The sequence below is a fragment of the Bos grunniens genome, chromosome 25 (assembly GCF_055505025.1).
Source record: "Bos grunniens cultivar Pamir isolate PY7600 chromosome 25, Bosgru_T2T1.0, whole genome shotgun sequence".
NCBI lineage: Eukaryota > Metazoa > Chordata > Mammalia > Artiodactyla > Bovidae > Bos > Bos grunniens.
Window position 1 is genome coordinate 5,387,023 of NC_141189.1, and position 19,142 is coordinate 5,406,164.

Consider the following 19,142-nt stretch of genomic DNA (forward strand, 5'->3'; position numbering starts at 1 on the left):
GGTACCATGCAGCCTGCCATCAAGCCCAGTGTTTCTCAACGTATTTTCCTTTATCACCTTCGTAAAGGAGACCTTTTAGACCCCTTTTTAACTAATCGTCTCTTTCCCTGTGAAACTAAATACTAAGAAATATGATTTTGTCATGTAGCGAGTAGCACTGAGCTTTGGATGGACACAAATCATTATAATAGCTAAGATTGTCATATTTTGTAATATTGTAATAGTAATTTTGTAATATTTTTTGCACCCTCCTCCCAGAACTGATTTTAGCCCTGTGGGGTACTGACACCCCACTGAGAACAAATGGTCTTGTCAATGTGTCCGTGTTGCCCACTTCGGGGTGGCGCCCTTTGTCCATTAGACGCTCCACGATGGGCTCCTGGACTGGGCACCGTGGCCAGAATGTCCTCCAACTAGTCTGTGCCCCGAGGTACTCATTCCAGGAGGGGACAGAAGACAGAGGAGGGGGTACTTAGAAGATGGGGTGCTGGGGAGATTTGAGCCTGGAAGGGAGCAGAGAAGTACTTTCAGGAAGCAGGGGGACTGGTCCCCACAGTGTGGTCCAGGTACTGGGAACCGTCAGGGTGCACAGGGGGCCCATCTCTCAGAAGCACGCTCACGGGAGGGGGATGGAGAAATCGTTTCCGTTCGCTGATGTGGTGGTATCGCTCATGGCCACCTCCCAGGACCGCTTCCCAGTGCGGGCTCCGGGCAGGGCGCAGTGGGAGCTGGCATCGGAAGAGGAGAGGTGAACTGTCCTAGCCCGTGTGCTGGGCCAGAGTCCCAGCGGAGGAGAGTGCGTGGTGACCGAGCCACAGACGGGGCAGGACGGCGCTGGGCGCGTGCCTCCAGCCTGTCTCTGTGCGTGTGCGCATGCTCAGTCGTGTTCAACCCTTTGCAACCCCATAGACTGTAGCCTGCCAGGCTCCTCTGTCCATGGGATTCTCCAGGCAAGAATACTGGAGTGGGTGGCCATTTTCTCTTTCGGGAATGTTCCTGATCTAGGGATCGAACCCGTGTCTCCTGCATCTCCTGGGTCGGCAAGAGGATTCTTTACCATGGCGCCACCTGCGAAGCCCATGTCTTTCTGAGGTCTCAGCTTTCTGGCCACACACCTGTACTTCCTGGAGAATTCCATGGACAGAAGAGACTGGCGGGCGACGTCCATGGGGTCGCAAAAGAGTCGGATACGACTGAGTGACTAACACTTTCGCTATTTTTTGTTTTTAAGAAGAGAAGGAATGGTATTCATCAGGAAGGCCATAGCCATTCCCAGTGCTTTTTAGTTAAGTGAAAGATGAGGATCTGACTTCCTTAAAGAGGAACCCCTCCTTCCTCTTCCCCAAAATGTCGCATCCGGAGGGGTGTGGATGGCAAGCGTGGGGGAGGGGACACATTGAGAGTCGGCGGGGGGCCGAGGAGGTACACCTGCAGACTCAGTAGCTGGGGCTGGAGCTGATCCATTCCCCCCCACCTCCTGTCAATGAGCCTAAAGCTCAAATGGGAAGTTTTAACATATTCCTTAATTAGAACCCGACTTTGTTCTCAGCTGCCCACCCGTGCCGGCCCCAACAAAACCAGGCAACATTGTTGTCTGTATGCTTATGAGACGGACCCACTGGAAGGGCGCATTCCAAATGAGATTACATCTTATACATGTTTAATGTACTGTTCTTGCCATTTAGAATGCGGGTCTATTAAAATAGTGGGGAGGGAAAATTGACTCTCAGAGCTGGGTGCGGGGAGGATAGATCACTGGTGAAATGAATAATATATTAACAGAATAATGATGTTGCTCCTCATATTAATCGTATAAATCACAGGATTCTCGGGCTGTCGGCAGAAGTTTAAAAAAAAAAAGCCGATTTCTAGTTTTCTGGAAGACGGAGGCCCATGGGGGTGTGTGTGGAAGCTGGCTGCCTTGTGGCCACATCGGATATGAAATTGAGGTTTTCTGGACGCTCTGACGAAGCTGCCAAGGACCTGGGACTTCCCCCTGAAGGAGTGGGAAGGTTGTAACTCAGTTCCAGTCTGCATCCCTTACCAATGCCAAGGGTGCACAGAAATATGAATGAGATGTGGTCCCCTGCCCACTGGGGCCAGAGGGACAGGAATGTACACAGAGGGCTCAGAAGTGGGCCAAACCCACCCACCACTGACTCACGTGCCTGCGTGCCTAGTCACTCAGTCACGTCCAACTCTTTGCGACCCCGTGGACCAGATTCCTCTGTCCAAGGGATTCTCCAGGCGAGACTACTGGAGTGGATTGCCACTTCCTTCTCCAGGGGATTTTCCCCACCCAGGGATTGAACCCGGGTCTCCTGCATTGGCAGGTGGATTCTTTACCATCTGAGCCACCAGGGAAGCCCCACCGCTGACCCACATAGGTGTTCTAACAACTGCCAGGACCACATCTCACCTGGGCAATCACCAGCCGGGTTCGATGCTGGGTCACTGAACGTGCTCAGGGCAGTGAACCCCGGGGGTCCATGGCGGGTGCTGGCCAGAGTCTGTGGCTGCAGCCTTGCCCTCCTCCCGCCCCCGCTGTGTTCCTGGCAGGGACCATGTCTGAGTGTGGAACTGTGCCCAGCACAGCCAGCCCCATCCTGGGAAGATGCAAGGGGCAGAACTCAGGCATCAGCAGCCTGTGAGGCAAAAAGGTCTCCATGGCAACCAAACCCCGCCCCCAGAGGGGGGTCACTGGCTTTGGTTTTCCAGGCCCTGGGAGGGCAGCTGGAACCCACAAGCTGGAAAAACTGGGGTGCAGACCAAAGGCAGTGAGCCCTGGATCACAGGCTCCCCAGGCCCCAGCCGGGAAGCCATGGAAAGGAGGTCGAAGCCCGGGAGCCCATCTCCCCCTTCCTCCAGTGCTAGGATGGCTCTTAAAGCCTGGAGCCCTAAGGAGATCTCAGCCCTGTGTCTGGAGGGCAGTGAGCTGTGGTGTGGGGGACAGCGGGGGGCGGCAAGACTCAGGCAGCGGGAGCAGGATGCAGGCTAGGAATCCTGAGAGGTGTGTCCTCAGGTGGAGGAAAGAGGACAGAAACCCTGGGCTCCTGTAGTTCTCCCCCCAGGAGGCTTCGAATGCCCATCCCTGCTAGCTGGGGGGTGCCTGACTGTCAGCATCCCCAGAGATGTAGAACAGATCCCAGTGCATGAAGTTCTGTCTCCATGTGGGGAAAATTAGGGAAACAGGGGCTCAGAAAGGACACCAGCTGTCCCCCGGTGAGGCCAGGGCAGAGCAGGTGGCAGAACACAGCTGTCCTGATTTCCAGACCAGCCTCGTTCTGCTTCACCAATCATCCTGGGAGGTTTAAAAACTACCAACGCCCAGGCTCTTCCCCAGGCCAGTGAAGTCAGGGTCTCATAAGTCCCCGGTGGCTCAGCGGTAAAGAATCTACATATCAATGCTGGAGACATGGGTTCGATCCCTGGGCCAGGAAGATCTCCCGGAGGAGGAAATGGCAACCCACTCCAGTGTTCTTGCCTGGAGAATCCCTTGGATGAAGGAGCCTGGCAGACCCCAGTCTATGAGGTTGTAAAGAGGCAGACACGACTGAACACAGATACACACAGGCAGCAGCACTGGGATTTTGTCAGCGTCATATCACTGGGCAAGCAGGGTGGCTCTGCTGCTCAGTCACCGGCCTGTCCCCTGGCTGGCCTGATCCCTTGGCTGCAGAGTTCTCAACAGTATTTGAAAACGCTGCCTTAGACAGAGCAACTTATGAACCCTCTCCTTGCAATTTTATCTACACCAGTCGCTTGCATGGCAGACTGCCTCTCTGTTGATGGCTCCAAGGTCACATCTAAATAATCAGAAGTTCTCAACTAGCGGAGAAACATTCAACTTCCTATTTTTCTGGGAAGAGTTACCCCTCCCCTAACACACGTTCCCCCCATCCCCCTCGTGGGGGGTTAGTCTCTCTCCTCCCCTCTTCCCCAGGGCCCCTCCTGGCTGCTCTTCACCCAGGGCACTGGGCACCTGCGTCCACATCACCTCCCCCCAGCCACCCTTGGCCATGAACTCCACTCCTAACTCCTCCCATCCCCCGACCCGGAAGTTCCTGACCAAGTGATGACCATCAGTTGAACTTGAGAAATAAAGATGAAAGGCTGAGGCTTCTCCACTGAGGGCTTTGATGGACTCTGACCTGCCCACCTTGATGTCATTGTCAAAGACGGAGCCTTGAAATCTTCTTCTTTGGGGATCTGAAGCCCTGTGAACGTCTGTGTTCTGAGAAGTTGCGCGTAGCTACCTCTGGGTCATTTTAAGAAATGTCTCGGGGACTTCCCTGGTGGTCCAGTGGTTGAGACTCCACACCTCCAGTGCAGGAGGTTCCATCCCTGGTCCTGCCACATGGTGAGCACCACCCCCCCACACACAAAGAAAAGACTCCACTTTCCTTCATCCTAATTTACACAAAGTGCTTTAGGGGTGCTGTGCACTAAATGTTTGTGTCGCCCTACCAAATTCATATGTTGAAATCCTAACCCTCAATATGATGGTATTTGAAGGTGGGGCCTTTGGGAGGTGTTTAGGTCATAGGGGTAGAGCCCTCATGAACGGACTGGTGCTCTTTTAAGAAACCCCAGGGAGACTTCTCTGGCGGTCCAGTGGTTAAGATTCCGAGATTCCACTGCAGGGGGCATGGGTTCGATCCCTGGTCAGGGAACTGAGATCCTGCATGCTTTGTGGCACAGTCAAAAATAAAATATTAATCAAAAATAAATAAGAAGAGACCCCGGAAGCTCCCTCACGCCTGCACCCACGTGAGACGGCCGTCTGTGACCCAGGAAGCAGTTCCTCACCAGACACCAAATCTGCCAACCTGCCTTGATCTTGGACTGCCTGGCCTCGGAACTGTGAGAAATGAACTCACATTGTTTCTAAGCCTCCAGTCTCTGGGAGTTTGTTACAGCCGCCTGAGTGGACCAAAATGATAGGTCTACAAAAGTCAGCAAGCAGCCGCGATGCCCTGCCAGACCACAGACGCTGTGTAAAGTCCTCATCGGAAATGTAAACTGGCAGAGGCCTTGAATGGTCATCGGAAACTTACTACCAGGCGAGCAGTGATGCCGAGGGGCAAGGAGAGCAGAAAGGGCAAGGTCGTTTTTTTAATCCAGTTCTTATTGCATCTATTTGTTTATTTTTGGCTGAGCTGGGTCTTCATCGCTGCCTGCGGGCTTTCTCGAGTTGCGGCGAGTGGGGGCTACTCTTCATCGCCGCGCGCGGGTTTCTCATTTCAGTGGCTTCTCTTGCTGCAGAGCACGGCCTCTAGGCTCACGGGCTTCCGTAGCTGCGCCTCACGGGCTCTAGAGCGTGAGTTCAGTGGGCGTGGCTCACAGGCTTAGTTGCTCCATGGCACGTGGGGATCTTAGCTGCCCAGTCGGAGACCTAACCAGTGCCCCCTGCATTGGCAGGTGGATTCTTAGCCACGGGACCACCAGGGAAGTCCAAGGGGGAGGTCTTGATTCTGGTTGTGCAGCTTCCTGGCTCCACAGACCTGGGCTTCTCTGCATCTGCCTCTGCACTCACACACCTTCCTCCAGAGGCTGCCCAGGATGTTTGGGAGTTGGCGGGGGAGGGGGAGTGTGGGGTGGGGAGGCGGTGATGGTCTGCATGTGCAATGACTCCACGGGCTGTAGGGGACTCTACCAGCCAGGATATTTGCAAACACCATGCACAGGCCGGCCCGCTTTCTGGGGAAGCATGAGAAGTGGAGAAGGAAGAGGAGGGTGGCCTTGGGGGCCTGGGCTGTATATGGAAAGCCCAGCTGGGATCCAGGTTGCATCTGAAAGTGTTTTGAAGGTAGACAGCAATGGCAACCCACTCCAGTATTCTTGCCTGGGAAATCCCATAGACAGAGGAGCCTGGGGCGGGGGCGGCGCCAGGGTTGGGGGTTTGGGGAGTTACAGTCCATAGCGTGGCAAAGAGTCAAACACGGCTAAAGTGACTTAGCATGCACACATGCAATGGAACATTCTAGGTCTGTTGGAACACTTCCTGCAGGCTGGAATTGAAGGAATGAAGAAGGAGGGGCATTCTATCCCTGTCTCATAAAAAAGCAGCACAAGCCATCCTCAACTACTCCTGGCCCCATGAAAGGCCTAATTTCCATCCACCTATAACTTTATTAGGCTCCTCCGAGCTATTCATCAGACAAGCCTGTCTTGAAAAGCGGTGTGTAGTGGCTTTTATTAAAATGTCTTCCCCGTGGCTCACACATTAGGTTTTATGGTCCTGCACACAGATCAGATCAGCCTTCACAATGGTAAAGAGCCAGCTCCCTTGCGCTGGGACCCACAGAGGTTACAGTGAGACCCTGGGAGACCAGATGTCCGGTCGCACCGTTTCCCCGGAACATGGGCCTCAGCATCTGGAATGGGTCCTTGCTGCAACTCTAGGAGTTTGGGTAAAATTTTCCATCGAAGTGCAGCCAGCTGACTCTTATGCAGCACCAACCCCAGCCCCCAACTCCCAGCTGCCCTGCCCTTCAGACACATGCTGGAGCCAATGTATATTTTTGGAAACTGGTCCCTGGGTGGAGCCTGGAGAGTCTGGATAAGGGGTGGCCAGGCTGCTAAAAGACTGTGACGGGCAGGCAAGTCCCGAGAGCACAGGGCTTGGCCAGTTGTGAAAAATCTGGAGGGGGAGGGACTAGACTGATGGAGAGGTCAGCGGTGGAGGTAGGGGGCGCCTGACACCACCCCCTGCATCGGAGGGCCAAGGGGCCTTCAGACACAAATGCAGGTCTCTGTCTCCAAAAAAAAAAGTCCTGAGGGAGCGGGTGGGAACTGGCCGGCTCTGAGGCTTTGCCACTGATGGAGCAAATGACTGAGGCTCTCAGCCTCAGTCTCTTCACCTGTTAAAATGGGGCTCTCCATCCCACCCATCCCTCACCCCCGCCCCGGCCATGCTGCTGGGTCATTGGCAGGGTTAAAGCAGACAGATCTCAAAAACCATTTAGTGATAGGCTTGGCACATCAGAAGCCCGGGGCTCAACCGGGATGTGTTGACAAATGGATAAGGTGTGTTTGAAAGAGAGAGAGAGGTTGGTCTGGGGTCACCTGAAGGATTGGCCTGAGACACCAGGATGACGGAGCAGCCGTCAACGGAGACGGGAAAGAGGGGGAGGAGCAAGTCGCAGGGGACTGAAGCTGAAAGGAGGCTCGCCCTGAGTCTGTTGGGAGCCCATCTCAGGAGACAGGAAGGGGGTGGAGGGCAGGCAAGTGGGAGATCCAAGGACCACCACCGTGCCCACTGCCACCACCCATCTGCCTTCAAGCACTTGTCCTCAGGGAGGGGTGCCCAGTGGAAGCCCCTCCTCGGAAAGCCAGGAACTCCCACTCCTGCACAGGCCCGTGCTCATTAGCACACATCTCAGGAGAGAGGTAACACCTTCAGAGAGGCGATCGCTGTGACCCCTTCTCATGACGGGCAGATACCACAGCCCGAGCCTCTAACACAGCCAAGAATCCGCGAAGAGGCAGTTGCTACCTGGTCCTGCCGCCTGCTTTCTCCTCGATGGGGCTCCCCGTCTCCTGACTCAGCCCGGAGCCTGCTTGGTCATTCTGCAACAAAGGCCCAGCTCTCCCGGTAAAGAACCGAATTCCTCTCGCTCCAGAAATAAACTCTATACATCTGCCTGCCTGTGGCCTCACATCTCTTCCTCTCCCTTCTCAGCACGAGGCTCGGGCTCTTTATAATTCATCAAAAAGGCCACACGTAATGAGCTCCACTCTTAACTCTGCAGCCAGGGCTGTCGGCTTACTTTTTAAGAACCCTTACATCTGTGTCATCCAGAGTCAGGTATGGGGGTGAGTTGGCACCGCCCTCTTCCTGAGGACCAATCATGTGTGAGGGCCTGGGCTGGGGGCTTCCCTAGAAGCAGTCTCACAGAATCCTCTTGAGGAACGCTGGAAGGAAGGTGCCTGCCTGCCCATTCTGCAGGTGTGAAAACTGAGGCACCATGAGGTAGTGTCTTGTTTGAAGTGTCTTGGCAGATGTCCAGTGAAGAGTCAACCTCATCCGAAGAGACGTCTGGACTTTGCTCTCAGCTCCTAGAAGGTGATCTCTAAGCCCTTGGAATGTCCTGCCCAATAATAAGTGTGTCTTTTTGGGGGGTCTTAGACCGTGTCAGAAAGTCCAACGACATGATTTAGGGTTGGGGCTTTGACCTCCAGAGGGGCTGGCAACCAAGCCCAGCCACATCAGAAGTCAACCATATCTAAGTGATGGAGCCCCAGTAAAGACTCTGGACACCAAGCTCGGGGAGCATCTCTGTGTGTGTTGCCATGTCGCTGCCAGGAGATGTTAGTGTTTTCCCCAAGCTTACCCGCCCTCCTGGACTCTGCCCCATGTGTCTCTGCCCTTGGCTGAGCTTAATCTGAATCTTTTCTGTAATAAACCCTAACCATGAGCGCAAGCACCTGGGGTTTCCCAGGTCGCGCTAGTGGTGAAGAACTCGCCTGCCAATGCAAGAGACTGTAAGAGACGTGGGAAGATTCCCTGGAAGAGGGCGTGACAACCCACTCCAGTATTCTTGCCTGGAGAATCCCATAGACAGAGGAGCCTGGCGGGCTACAGTCCACGGGGTCACAAAGAGTCAGACATGACAGAGTGACTTGTCACACATGCTGCATTCAGGATGCTTTCATCTCGAGGACCTTACCTAATGATGTCTGCACAGGCTCTGTTTCCAAGTAAGGTCACGTTCTGAGGTCTGAGTGGACATGAGTTGTTTTTTGTTTTTTTTTTTGGCAGGAGGACACTGTTCAACCCACTACCCCGGCATCTCCCCTAATAAGATGCGATCTGGGCATCTGATTGCCGGTGGACCTGCACTAACACACCCTCTGTGGGCCGGGCATCATGCTAGATGCTAGAACTACAAAGGTGGACCTCCCAGAAGTGGCCCCCGGCCTCACGGGACAGACGATTTGGGAAGGGGGCAGGTGAGGAGGATCCAGTGGGGGAGGAAGTGTATCGGGGCACTGGGACCCCTCTCTCCACCCCGCTTCCCTGCTCCCGGGGCGGGGATCTAGCCCAGAGGAAGAAAGACCCGGTTCAGCAGCACCTGGTTCTGCAGCCTTGGCTTCTAGGGTGCACGTGTCCAGAAGGCGGTCGCATGCATGAAAACGCCAGGGAGCCTCTTCCTCTCACTGCCTCTCCGGCACCCGAAATAAATGAAAAAAGAGACATTCCTGGCAGGGTCTGCGGAGGAACTCCACGGCAGGAATGAGAATTGGCTGCAGCCTCTGAGAAATCCTCGCCTGGGAAGGGATTTCTAGGATAGCACACCTCGAGGAATGGAAAATGCCGGGAGTGAGGCTGGGGGGGTGGGGGGTGAGGCTGCCGCCCAGCCTGTCTGCATGTGGTCGCACCCCCGCCCGCCACGTGCACACCTATGCAGGTGTGTGCACACCTGTGGCCGGGCGTGAGCGTGCAGGCGAGCGCGGGGGGCAGCCCAGAGCACGCACATCTGCTGCTGTCTGCCCGCCTGCCAGCCTCTCCTGTCACCCCCAGGCCCGCTGGCCAGCTAGGTCACCTTGTCCTGCTACGTCTGCATGAAACTGGCCCTGGCCCCCGTCCAGGATCTGGGAGGACCGCCAGCCTCGCGCCACTCCCCGGGAAATCTCTACAGGCCGACATGGCTCCGGGCCCGCCTGGCACCGAGTCCCACTTTCTCTGAATACTCCATCTGCCCTGTGCCAGCCGTCCTTCTCCAGGTGTCTCGTTCGCACAGGTTCAGGGACTCACCACCACAGGGGGCTTTTTTCCAGGTTCCATCGCAGCCTCAGTTACTTAACATTTTAAAACAGATCTTTAATTCAGTCACTGGAAGACTTTTCATTGTATTTGGAAGAACTCGGGGATGTGAATCTACTTTTCCAGTTGTTGCTGTTCAGCCTCTAAGTAGTGTCCGACTCTTTGCGACCCCATGGACTGCTGCACACCAGGCTTCCCTGTCCTCACCATCTCCCGGAGTTTGCTCAAACTCATGTCCATTGGGGCAGTGATGCTATTTTAACCATTTCATCCTCTGTTGTCCCCTTCTCCTCCCACCCTCGATCTTTCCCAGCATCGGGGTCTTTTCCAGTGAGTCGGCTACACTTTATGAAATCTAAGGTCAAGGCGGTAGATGCTGTTAGAGGAAGGTACACACTCCAATTAGTGAAAACAATAGTACAAAACCAAGAAGTACAAACACCTCCCTAACAGACGGTGTGGATTACGTGCTGGGATGATGATCCTGTGGAAACCCTGTGTTAAAGAAAATAGATGAGTGAAATCACCCGGCCTGCTTATTTTCATTTTTTCAGTGTGGACATTAGAACATTTAAAGTTACACAACACTGGCTTCTCTGGTGGCTCAGTGGATGAGTCCGCCTGCCAGTGAAAGAGGCATGGGTTCGATTCCTGGTCCAGGAAGATCCCACGTGCTGTGGAGCAACTAATTCCATGCACCTCAACCACTGAGCCTGCGCTCTAGAGCCCGGGAGCCACAAGTACTGAGTTCACACATACAGCCTGTGCTCCGCAACGAGAGAAGCCTCCAGGGTCTTTTCCAATGAGTCGGCTACACTTTATGAAATCTAAGGTCAATGAAAAACACTCCAACTGCAACTAGAGAATAGCCCCTGCTCTCCACAACTAGCAGAGCGATGAAGACCCAGCACAGATAAATAAATAATTGTAAAAACAGAAACAAAATAAAATGACACAGGACTTCTGGGACGGTTCAATGGTTTGGACTCCATGCTTCCACTGCAGGGGGTGTAGGTTCGATCCCTAGTCAGGGAACGAAGATCCCACATGCCACTCAGTGTGGGCCAGAAAATAGAAAAAAGAAAAGGCAAAATAAAATGAGTATGTGCCTTGAGTGTATTTCTAGGGCTTGGAGGGATAGATAGTGAGCTGAGAGGTCGGCAGTGGGTATGGAGATCTTGTTGGCTCAATACTGATTAAAAAAAATTACTTTTAAGGCAAAACAAGAAAAATTTTAAACATGAAATTCTCTCTCTGCCCCTTTGAGCCCCTGCCCTCTCCCCTTTAATGAGCATCGTGCACCTGCGTTACATACTAACTAGGTCTCCTTAGAAGACACAGGAATACCTACTGACCAAAAAAAAAAAAAAGAAAGAAAAGAAAAAGAAAAAAAAGCAATTTCCTCCCAACACCAGCAAGATAACTCCTTAGGAGATAACAATCCTTTCTCAATTCTGTAAGGGGTCACAGCAACCCACAACTCACCTTGTTGGACTATATAAGCTGTCGATATGTTACTCTGATGCATAACCCTTTGTCTCAAACGTTTAGGTAGCTGTGCCTTGACCTCTAACCATCCTAGGAGCGTTCTGAAAGACTGGCCCCCAGGTTATAATCCTCAGGTTAGCTCAAATAAAATTTTCCATTTCTTTCTTAGATTGACTATTGATTAATTTTCGTGGACAGCACAGTTGGAACATCTACCTGGGTAATGGAGAGCCACAGCAGGTGTTGGAGCAGAGGCTGACATCGGCTGACAGGCTGAGACATCGGTGCCCAGGAAGATCCCTCTGACAGTCACTCTGGGGGGAGTCATTGTCACCGAGGTCAGCAGACATGACCGTGGCTTGGATTAGGATGGTGGCTACAGAGATGGAGAAAAACTGCTTGTCTCCCATGTAAGGGGGCTTTGCCGACATTTCATGAAAAACTTCTGCTCTTAATTTTCTTGCACATTTCCTAAAGATATTTATAACCATCCAAAGGTATTTTCAACAGGAAATGGCAAGATTTCTAATTTCCCCTGGTGGATCAGTGGTAAAGAATTGGCCTGCAATACAGGAGACACCAGAGACATGAGTTCAATCCCTGGCTTGGGAAGATCCTCTGAAGAAGGGCATGGCAACCCACTCCACTATTTCTGCCTGGAGAATTCCCATGGACAGAGGAGCCTGGTGGGCTACAGTCCATGGGCTCACAGAATCAGACATGACTGAGCTACTTAGCAGAGCACACAATTTCCCCAAGATCCGCATTTTCAGTGTCTCCCAGGGAACTCATCTATCATGGAACCCTCTGAAGACTCAGTCTCTACAAAGCGTAAGCTAACTCACTCAGACTCCAGTTCCCCTCTGCCAATTTCCTGGGCTGACCTGCAAATTTCATCTCACTGTTTCCCTTAGGTCTCTGGTTTCTTTTTGCCAAAACATCTGCTTTTATCTCATCAGCCACCCCCCAGAATGTACAGAGGACTGGAAAAGTTCCTTGGGTGGGCTCGTGTCTGTTCCAAACAAAACTGGGGCCCTTGTCCTAAGGAAAATGGGAAGAATGGTGGGTGGGCAGACAACTGGTCACCTCCACTGAGAAAGTCCAGGGAAGAGAGGGAGAGAAGGGACCACGAGCGGGGGAGGAGGGAACCAAGGAGAGCTGAGGGCTTGTAGGTTTCAGGGAGGACCGGCCGCTGCCCAGGACCCAATGCTGTTGAGCGCCAAGCGGGATGAGGGCAGCACTGGGGGCATAACGCCTGGCTCTCAAAGATGGTCTATAAGTGTTTGGTGATAACGTGGGTTTAGCCACGTGACCGTTACTGATGACCTTGGGAAGACCAGTTTCAGAGGGGAGGGGAGTGGGAATTCTTGCCGGAAGTTTGGCTAGCAGGGTGGGGCGGGGGCAGAGCCAGAGAGAGAATGGTGGAGAGGAGTGTGTTGTATTTGGCTCTGAATCCCAGCACCTGGCATTATTATAATCATGCCAGCATGCGCGTGAGAAGGCTAAGGCGCAGGACTGAGGCTAAGACCAAGAAGGGGGCGTTCCAGGTTACCAGCGGGGACCGAGATTTCATCCCGAGTGGCCACCGCCCAGTGGGTCTCCCCACCCCCCCAACTCTCTCCTTCTCCCACTCCTTCCCTTCACCCTCTTTTTCTTTAAGCAGCAGGCGCTTTGATAACCTGGCCTTTTAGGAGCTAAACAAACCAAAGCTGCAGACTTTTATTTTGTTTTGTTTTTAACAAAAGAACTCATTGAATAAGCAATGGGCTTTTCTGCAGCTATTTTTAAAGATGGAGCTGCAGGCAAGGCTTCGAGGAAGATCACAGAGAGCGACCTTCTGAAGGTCACCGACCACTTCCTGGGGTTGGGGGGGATGGGGAAGCCAGAGCTGGCAGGGCACCTCCCGGACCCCAAAGGCTGGGGCCCATCAGAAGGCGGAGGTCCTGGGTGCGGTTCCTAGAACTCACCTCCATCCCGTGTGGCCCCCATCCTTGGCAGTGTCCTCAGCCTGCTCCTTTGGCCGAGGGACTTTGTGACCTATGACATCACTGACCTAGCAATGACCAGCACCCTGGGCTGTATGTGATCCAGAAGGAGGGGCTGTAACTGCCCCACCCCCTCCACTGTCTCCTCACCTCTCTTCCTCCTGCGGGCTCCCACCTCTGACCCCATGGATGACTCTTTTTTATCAATTCACCCCTCACCTGTGCGCCCTCTATGGACATTGCTGCACGTCCTGGTACCTGGTCACCGCACGCACACACATCGGATGCCCTGTCCCACCCTGGGAACCAAGACCTCCAACCTGGTCCCTGCCTTCCTGCAGTTCCAAGGTCAGGGTCAACATTCCTGGGAACAAAGCGCTCTCACACACATTCATGCACTTAATTCCCGGCCACTTCCAAGGAAGGCATCATCTCCAGGGAAACTGAGGCTCAGAGAGGTCGGCGGCTGCATGTGCCCCGGTGGGACGCAAGCTGGAGCTCTTTCCATCTCCGTGGTTCCTTACAAAATGCACGGTGTTCCTTCTCCCTCCATAGAGCTCTGGTCCAGGGGACTTGGAAGGTTCTGGAACTCCTTGTGAGCTTATGTCTGGGATGTGCTGCCAATGGTGTGTTGAATCACATCCAGGTGGGGAAGCACCAGTCCAGCTTTTGTGTGTCCATGACCCTGACTCCCTGGGCCTCAGTTTCCCTGGCTGTAGATTGGGTTGATAATATACTAGTAGTAGTAGCAGTTACTATGTATTTTTTAAAGTTTATTTTGCACTGGAGCATGGGCTTCCCAGATGGCACTGGTGGTAAAGAATCTGCCTGTCGATGCAAGAGAGGCAAGAGACTTGGGTTCAATCCCTAAGTTGAGAAGATCCCCTCGAGTAGGAAATGGCAACCTGCTCCAATATTCTTGCCTGGAGAATGCCATGGACGGAGGAGCCTGTTGGGCTACAGCCATGGGGTCACAAAGAGTCAGACACGACTGAGCGACTGAGCACAAACACATAGTTGATTTAGAATGCTGCTTTAATTTCAGGTGAACAGCAAAGCGATTCAGTTGTATTGAATAAGTATTTATTGTTTACTTGCTGAGCCATGTCTGATTCTTTGTGACCCATGGGACTGTAGCCCGCCAGGCTCCTCTGTCCATGGGATTTTCCAGGCAAGAATACTGGAATGGGTTGCTATTTCCTTCTCCAGGGGATTGAATATGTGTCACAGTTACTGTTTCCTGGGTCCTAAGTGTTCTTGCCTGGAGAATCCCAGGGACAGGAGAGCCTTGTGGGCTGCCACCTATGGGGTCGCATAGAGTCGGACACGACTGAAGTGACTTAGCAGCAGCAGCAGCAGCAACCATGGAGCATGGGGCATGGGGCACAGAGTCCCCTAGGTTGGCACCATGATTTCCCCCAAAGGAGACAGGGAAACCAAGGCTCAGAAGAGCAAAATGACTTATCCAAGGTCACACATTTGCAAAGATCTGAACCCAGGCAGCCCCACTTGGATGGTCTTGCAGGGCTGTTGGGAGGATGTAAGAGCCTGGGACCAGGACCTTGAACCCTCTGTTTCTGCTCTCTACCCAACTACAGGGCCTTCCCCTCCCCCTCCTTGGAGCCCTGGCGCCCCCTGGTGGTCAGAGAAGCCATTGTGGCCCCACCTCCGTCACGGCCACACCTGGGACAGGTGGGTCCCTCTGGAAGCCCGAGGACCAGCCGCTGGGGAGCCCACCAGGACGGGTGGCAGCCCGGCGAGCCAGGAAGTCAAATCCCAGCCCTGCTGCCTCACAGTGGCTCTGCTACCTTGGGCAGAGATATCACTCAGGCAGGAGACACCACTGAGTGATTCATTTATGCGTCCTTTTTGTTGAATTTCCCCCTGCCCGGTTCCCAGAAAAGAGCAAGCCTCCGAGTTCCTCTGCCTCCAGGTCTTTGAGTCAGTTAATCCTGCCTTCTGGCTTGTATGCTGAATGTTGACCTAGAGGTGATTACTCAGGGCCAACCATTGGGGCACCCGGGGTGGGAGAGGGTGGATACCGTCCAGCATCCAGCGGCACCATGTTCCCAAGAATCCAGCCTGTCTGAACACAAAAGCACTTTTTCCAACAACGTAAGCTCCCGTTTAGAACTGAAGGTGGGTGGGCAGGCTTCTGACATCACCTGCTCAAGACCTCCTGAAACCTACATTGAGTCATCAGCAACCGTCTCCCAAGAGTGTTAAATAAAGATAAATCCAGACTCAGGAAGACAGACTCTATTCAAAAGGATCAGCCGGTGGAGACAAGCAGTTCAGGTCATCATTATGAGGCAAAGAAAAGGATTTTGAGCATCTGCGTCTGGCCATGGGTTGTCATGGGCAAAAATGGGGGTAGGGCGAAGAAGGGTAACTCTTTGCAATAAGCCATCTTCCTGAGTGCAAAGGAGGTGGCAGGGGTGTGGAGGGGGGAGCGTCCCATTAACCTCTATTGTTTCTTGGGAGCTCAAGCCTCAGGTTAAAAAATCCAACGTTGTCAAGAGTGAGGGCACTGGTGTCATTGTGGGTTGAACCTGAAGGCAGGAAGAATGTTAATTGTGTCCAAGGTGAAATATAAGAATAAATGGATCACAGGCAAGAACCTTTTTTCCTAATACATGTTAAAAGCTGGCAGAAACGTGTAGGTCACCCTGGGTAGAGCTGGTGGTGATGCTACCAAAAGGCACTCCAGGCTCTTTGTAGCTCCCCTCAGCCTCTCCCACCTTGAGCTCAGAATCCCAGAGCATCTCCCAGGGAAGCCTGGTGATCTTCTGACAGAAGAGCCACATGTGGCCAGCAGAACCCTCGTGGCTGTGGTCTGGGATGCTGGGCACCGGCCAGGTTTCAGGCATGTTCCCCAGGGAGAATGTGAAGAAGAGGCACCAGCTCCTGACAGCCCGTGGCTCTTTCTGTGTTTCCCTGGGGGCCCTTCAGCGTTTTAGAACTGATTCCAACCTGTTTGGGGCCAGAAGGCTGTGGTTTCTGTTTGAGAGAAGACACAGCACCTGCCCCACCCTCCTGGGGGTGGGGGGTGGGCTAGGAGTGGCCTGGTCCCCATCAAACGCTCTTTGGGAGTCTGGGGGTCTGGGGGTATTGGAGATCAGCTGGAAACGACAGCCGGAGCTGGAGCCGCAGAGCCTTCCAGAGGCCCGGGCGCCCATCCCCTGCTCTGCAGCTAGCTTATAGCACCCCCTGCTGCCGGTTCCTGGAAGCACACTGGACTTCGGGGAAGAAAATGAAAAGACCGCAAAGATGGCATCCAATCCATCCGCCTGCAAGGGAGGCAGGGAGGCCGCTTGTTCCCCGGGGCCTCCACAATCCTAACTCACCACTGACTCGGACTCTGATATGTGCCCAACCTGCTGGGAAAAAAGGACACGTGTTTCCCAGTTCTTCTGGGCCCCTGTGCCAGGCTTGTCAATGCTGCCCGAACGTTCTCCGAATGACTGCTTGGAAAATGCACCCATTTGCTTTTCTTTTGTTGGGGGAGAAAAAATGCATGAAATTCACATAACATTCAACGGGTCACTTTAAAGTGAACGATTCAGTAGCATTCAATGCATTTGGAATGTTGTACAACCACCTTTCTGTGGTTTCAAAACTTTGTTCACCATCCCCAACAATGCCCACTACCCATTAAACCAGGGGTTCCCAACCTCCAAATTCTAACATTTGATGATCTGAGGTGGAACTGATATAATAATAATAGAAATAAAGTGCACAAAAATGTAATGTGCTTGAATTAGCCCGAAACCACCCACCTCCCCCCGCCCCAACCCTGGTCCCTGGAAAAGTTGTCTTCCTCGAAACCAGTACTGTGCCAAAGAGGTTGCAGACAGTTGGATTAAATAATCCCTTCCCCAGCAAAAAAAAGAAAATTTATCCCAATATTTGTCCCAGAATGTGGTGACTCACCTAATGGAGCTCCCAGCAGAAGCCCCTGTGATATTCATGTATTAAATCATGTCTTACCATTAAGTCAGAAACATGTCCCCTAACCCTAACTAAACAGTCCCCTAACCCTGTTGCCAGTTGTATGTGTACAGTATGAATATAATAAATGTTATTCCCCATATTTTGTAAAAAAAATCCCTTCCCATTCCTCCCTCCCTCCTCCAACCCCCAGCAACCACCAATCTGCTTTCTCTCTCTATGAATTTGCCTGTTCTGGACACAATACAAATGGAATAATGACACATGTGTAGCCTTTCACGGCGGACTTCTTTCACTGAGCATAATACTTTTGCGGTTTATTCTTATTGTAGCGGCATTTCATTAGTTTTTAAGGCCAAATAATATTCCACTGAGGGCCTCCCAGATGGCGCAGTGGAAAAGAATCTGCCTACCAATGCAGGAGACTCAGGAGATACAGGCTCAGTCCCTGGGTCAGGTCGAGAAGATCCCCTGGAGCAGGAAATGACAACCCACTCCAGTACCCTTGCCTGGAAAATTCCATGGCCAGAGGAGCCTGGCGGGCCACAAAGAGGTTGCATGGGGTTGCAAAGAGTCGGACATGACTGAGAGACTGAGCACACACGCAATATTCCATATTCCACGCGGTATGTACCACAGTTTGCTCATTCATTCTCTTGCTGATGTATATGTGAGCTCTTTCCACCTTTGGGCTCTTGAGAGTAGGGCTGCCATGAACATTCATGAACAAGTGTCGGAGTCTCTGTTTTCAGTTCTTTTAGGCATACATCTAGGGGTGGAATTGCTGGGTCATATGGCAATTCTAGGTTCAGTCCCTGGGTTGGGAAGATCCCCTGGAGGAGGGTGTGGCAATCCATCCTAGTGTTCTTGCCTGGAGAATCCCATGGACAGAGGAGCCTGGCCCACAGGGTCACAAAAAGTCAGACACGACTGAGCACATGTGGATACGTGGTAATTCTATGTTGAACTTTTTCAGGAACTGCCAAAACTATCTAGCAGTTTACATTCTCACCAGCGACGTACGAGGGTTCCTGTGCGTCCCCATACTTGCCGTTTTCTGTTTCGGTTTGATCGCGTTTCGTTTTCTCTGTTAGAGCCATCCCAGTGGGCATGAAGTGGCTTCTCATTGTGGTTTTGTGTTTGCCCTATGACTAATGATACTGAGCATCTTTTCATGTGTTTATTGGCCATTTGTATGTCTTCTTTAGAGAAGTGTCTATTCGAGTCCTTGGCTCGTTTGTCACTTGCATGGTTGGTCTTATAGACATTGAGCTGTGAGAGTTCAGTCTTTATACAAATCGTGCAACACAAAGAAACTAGAGCTTGGACAGGTTAAGTCGCTTGCCCGAGGTCTGGGAGCCAGGCCGGGGCTCCGGTCTACACCTCACCCCACCTCCCGTGTACTAAGTCACTCAGTCGTGTCTGACTTTTTGTGACCCTATGGACTGCAGCCTGCCAGGCTCCTCTGTCCGTGGGATTCGCCAGGCAAGAATACTGGAGTGGGTTTCCATTTCCTTCTCCAGGGGATCTTCTCAATCCAGGGATCAAACCCACATTTCACTATATCTTCTGCCCTGGCAGGCGGGTTCTTTACCACTAGGGCCAGCTGGGAAGCCCACCTCAGCTGCAATTGGATTCTTTTCGTGGCTGGAGCTGTTGGCTTGTGCTGACCTGCGGACACCTCAGAAAAACTATTAGGGAAGGAAGAGATGAGAAAGAACAATGCAGGTTCCTCTCCTGCAAGGACTTCCCAAGGGCAAGGGTCCTGGGGATGCCTTCCATCCTGGAAAGGGTAGGATGTTCTGGAAGCTGATTCCCAGGTAGGCTCCTTCAGCTGTCAGTGTGAGCATGCATGTGCATGTGGCGTGTGCCTGTGTATTCACACGTGTGCACAGGTGCATGCATCTGTGGGTGCTTCAGCTGCCAGGACCCACACCCTCCGTGGCCCT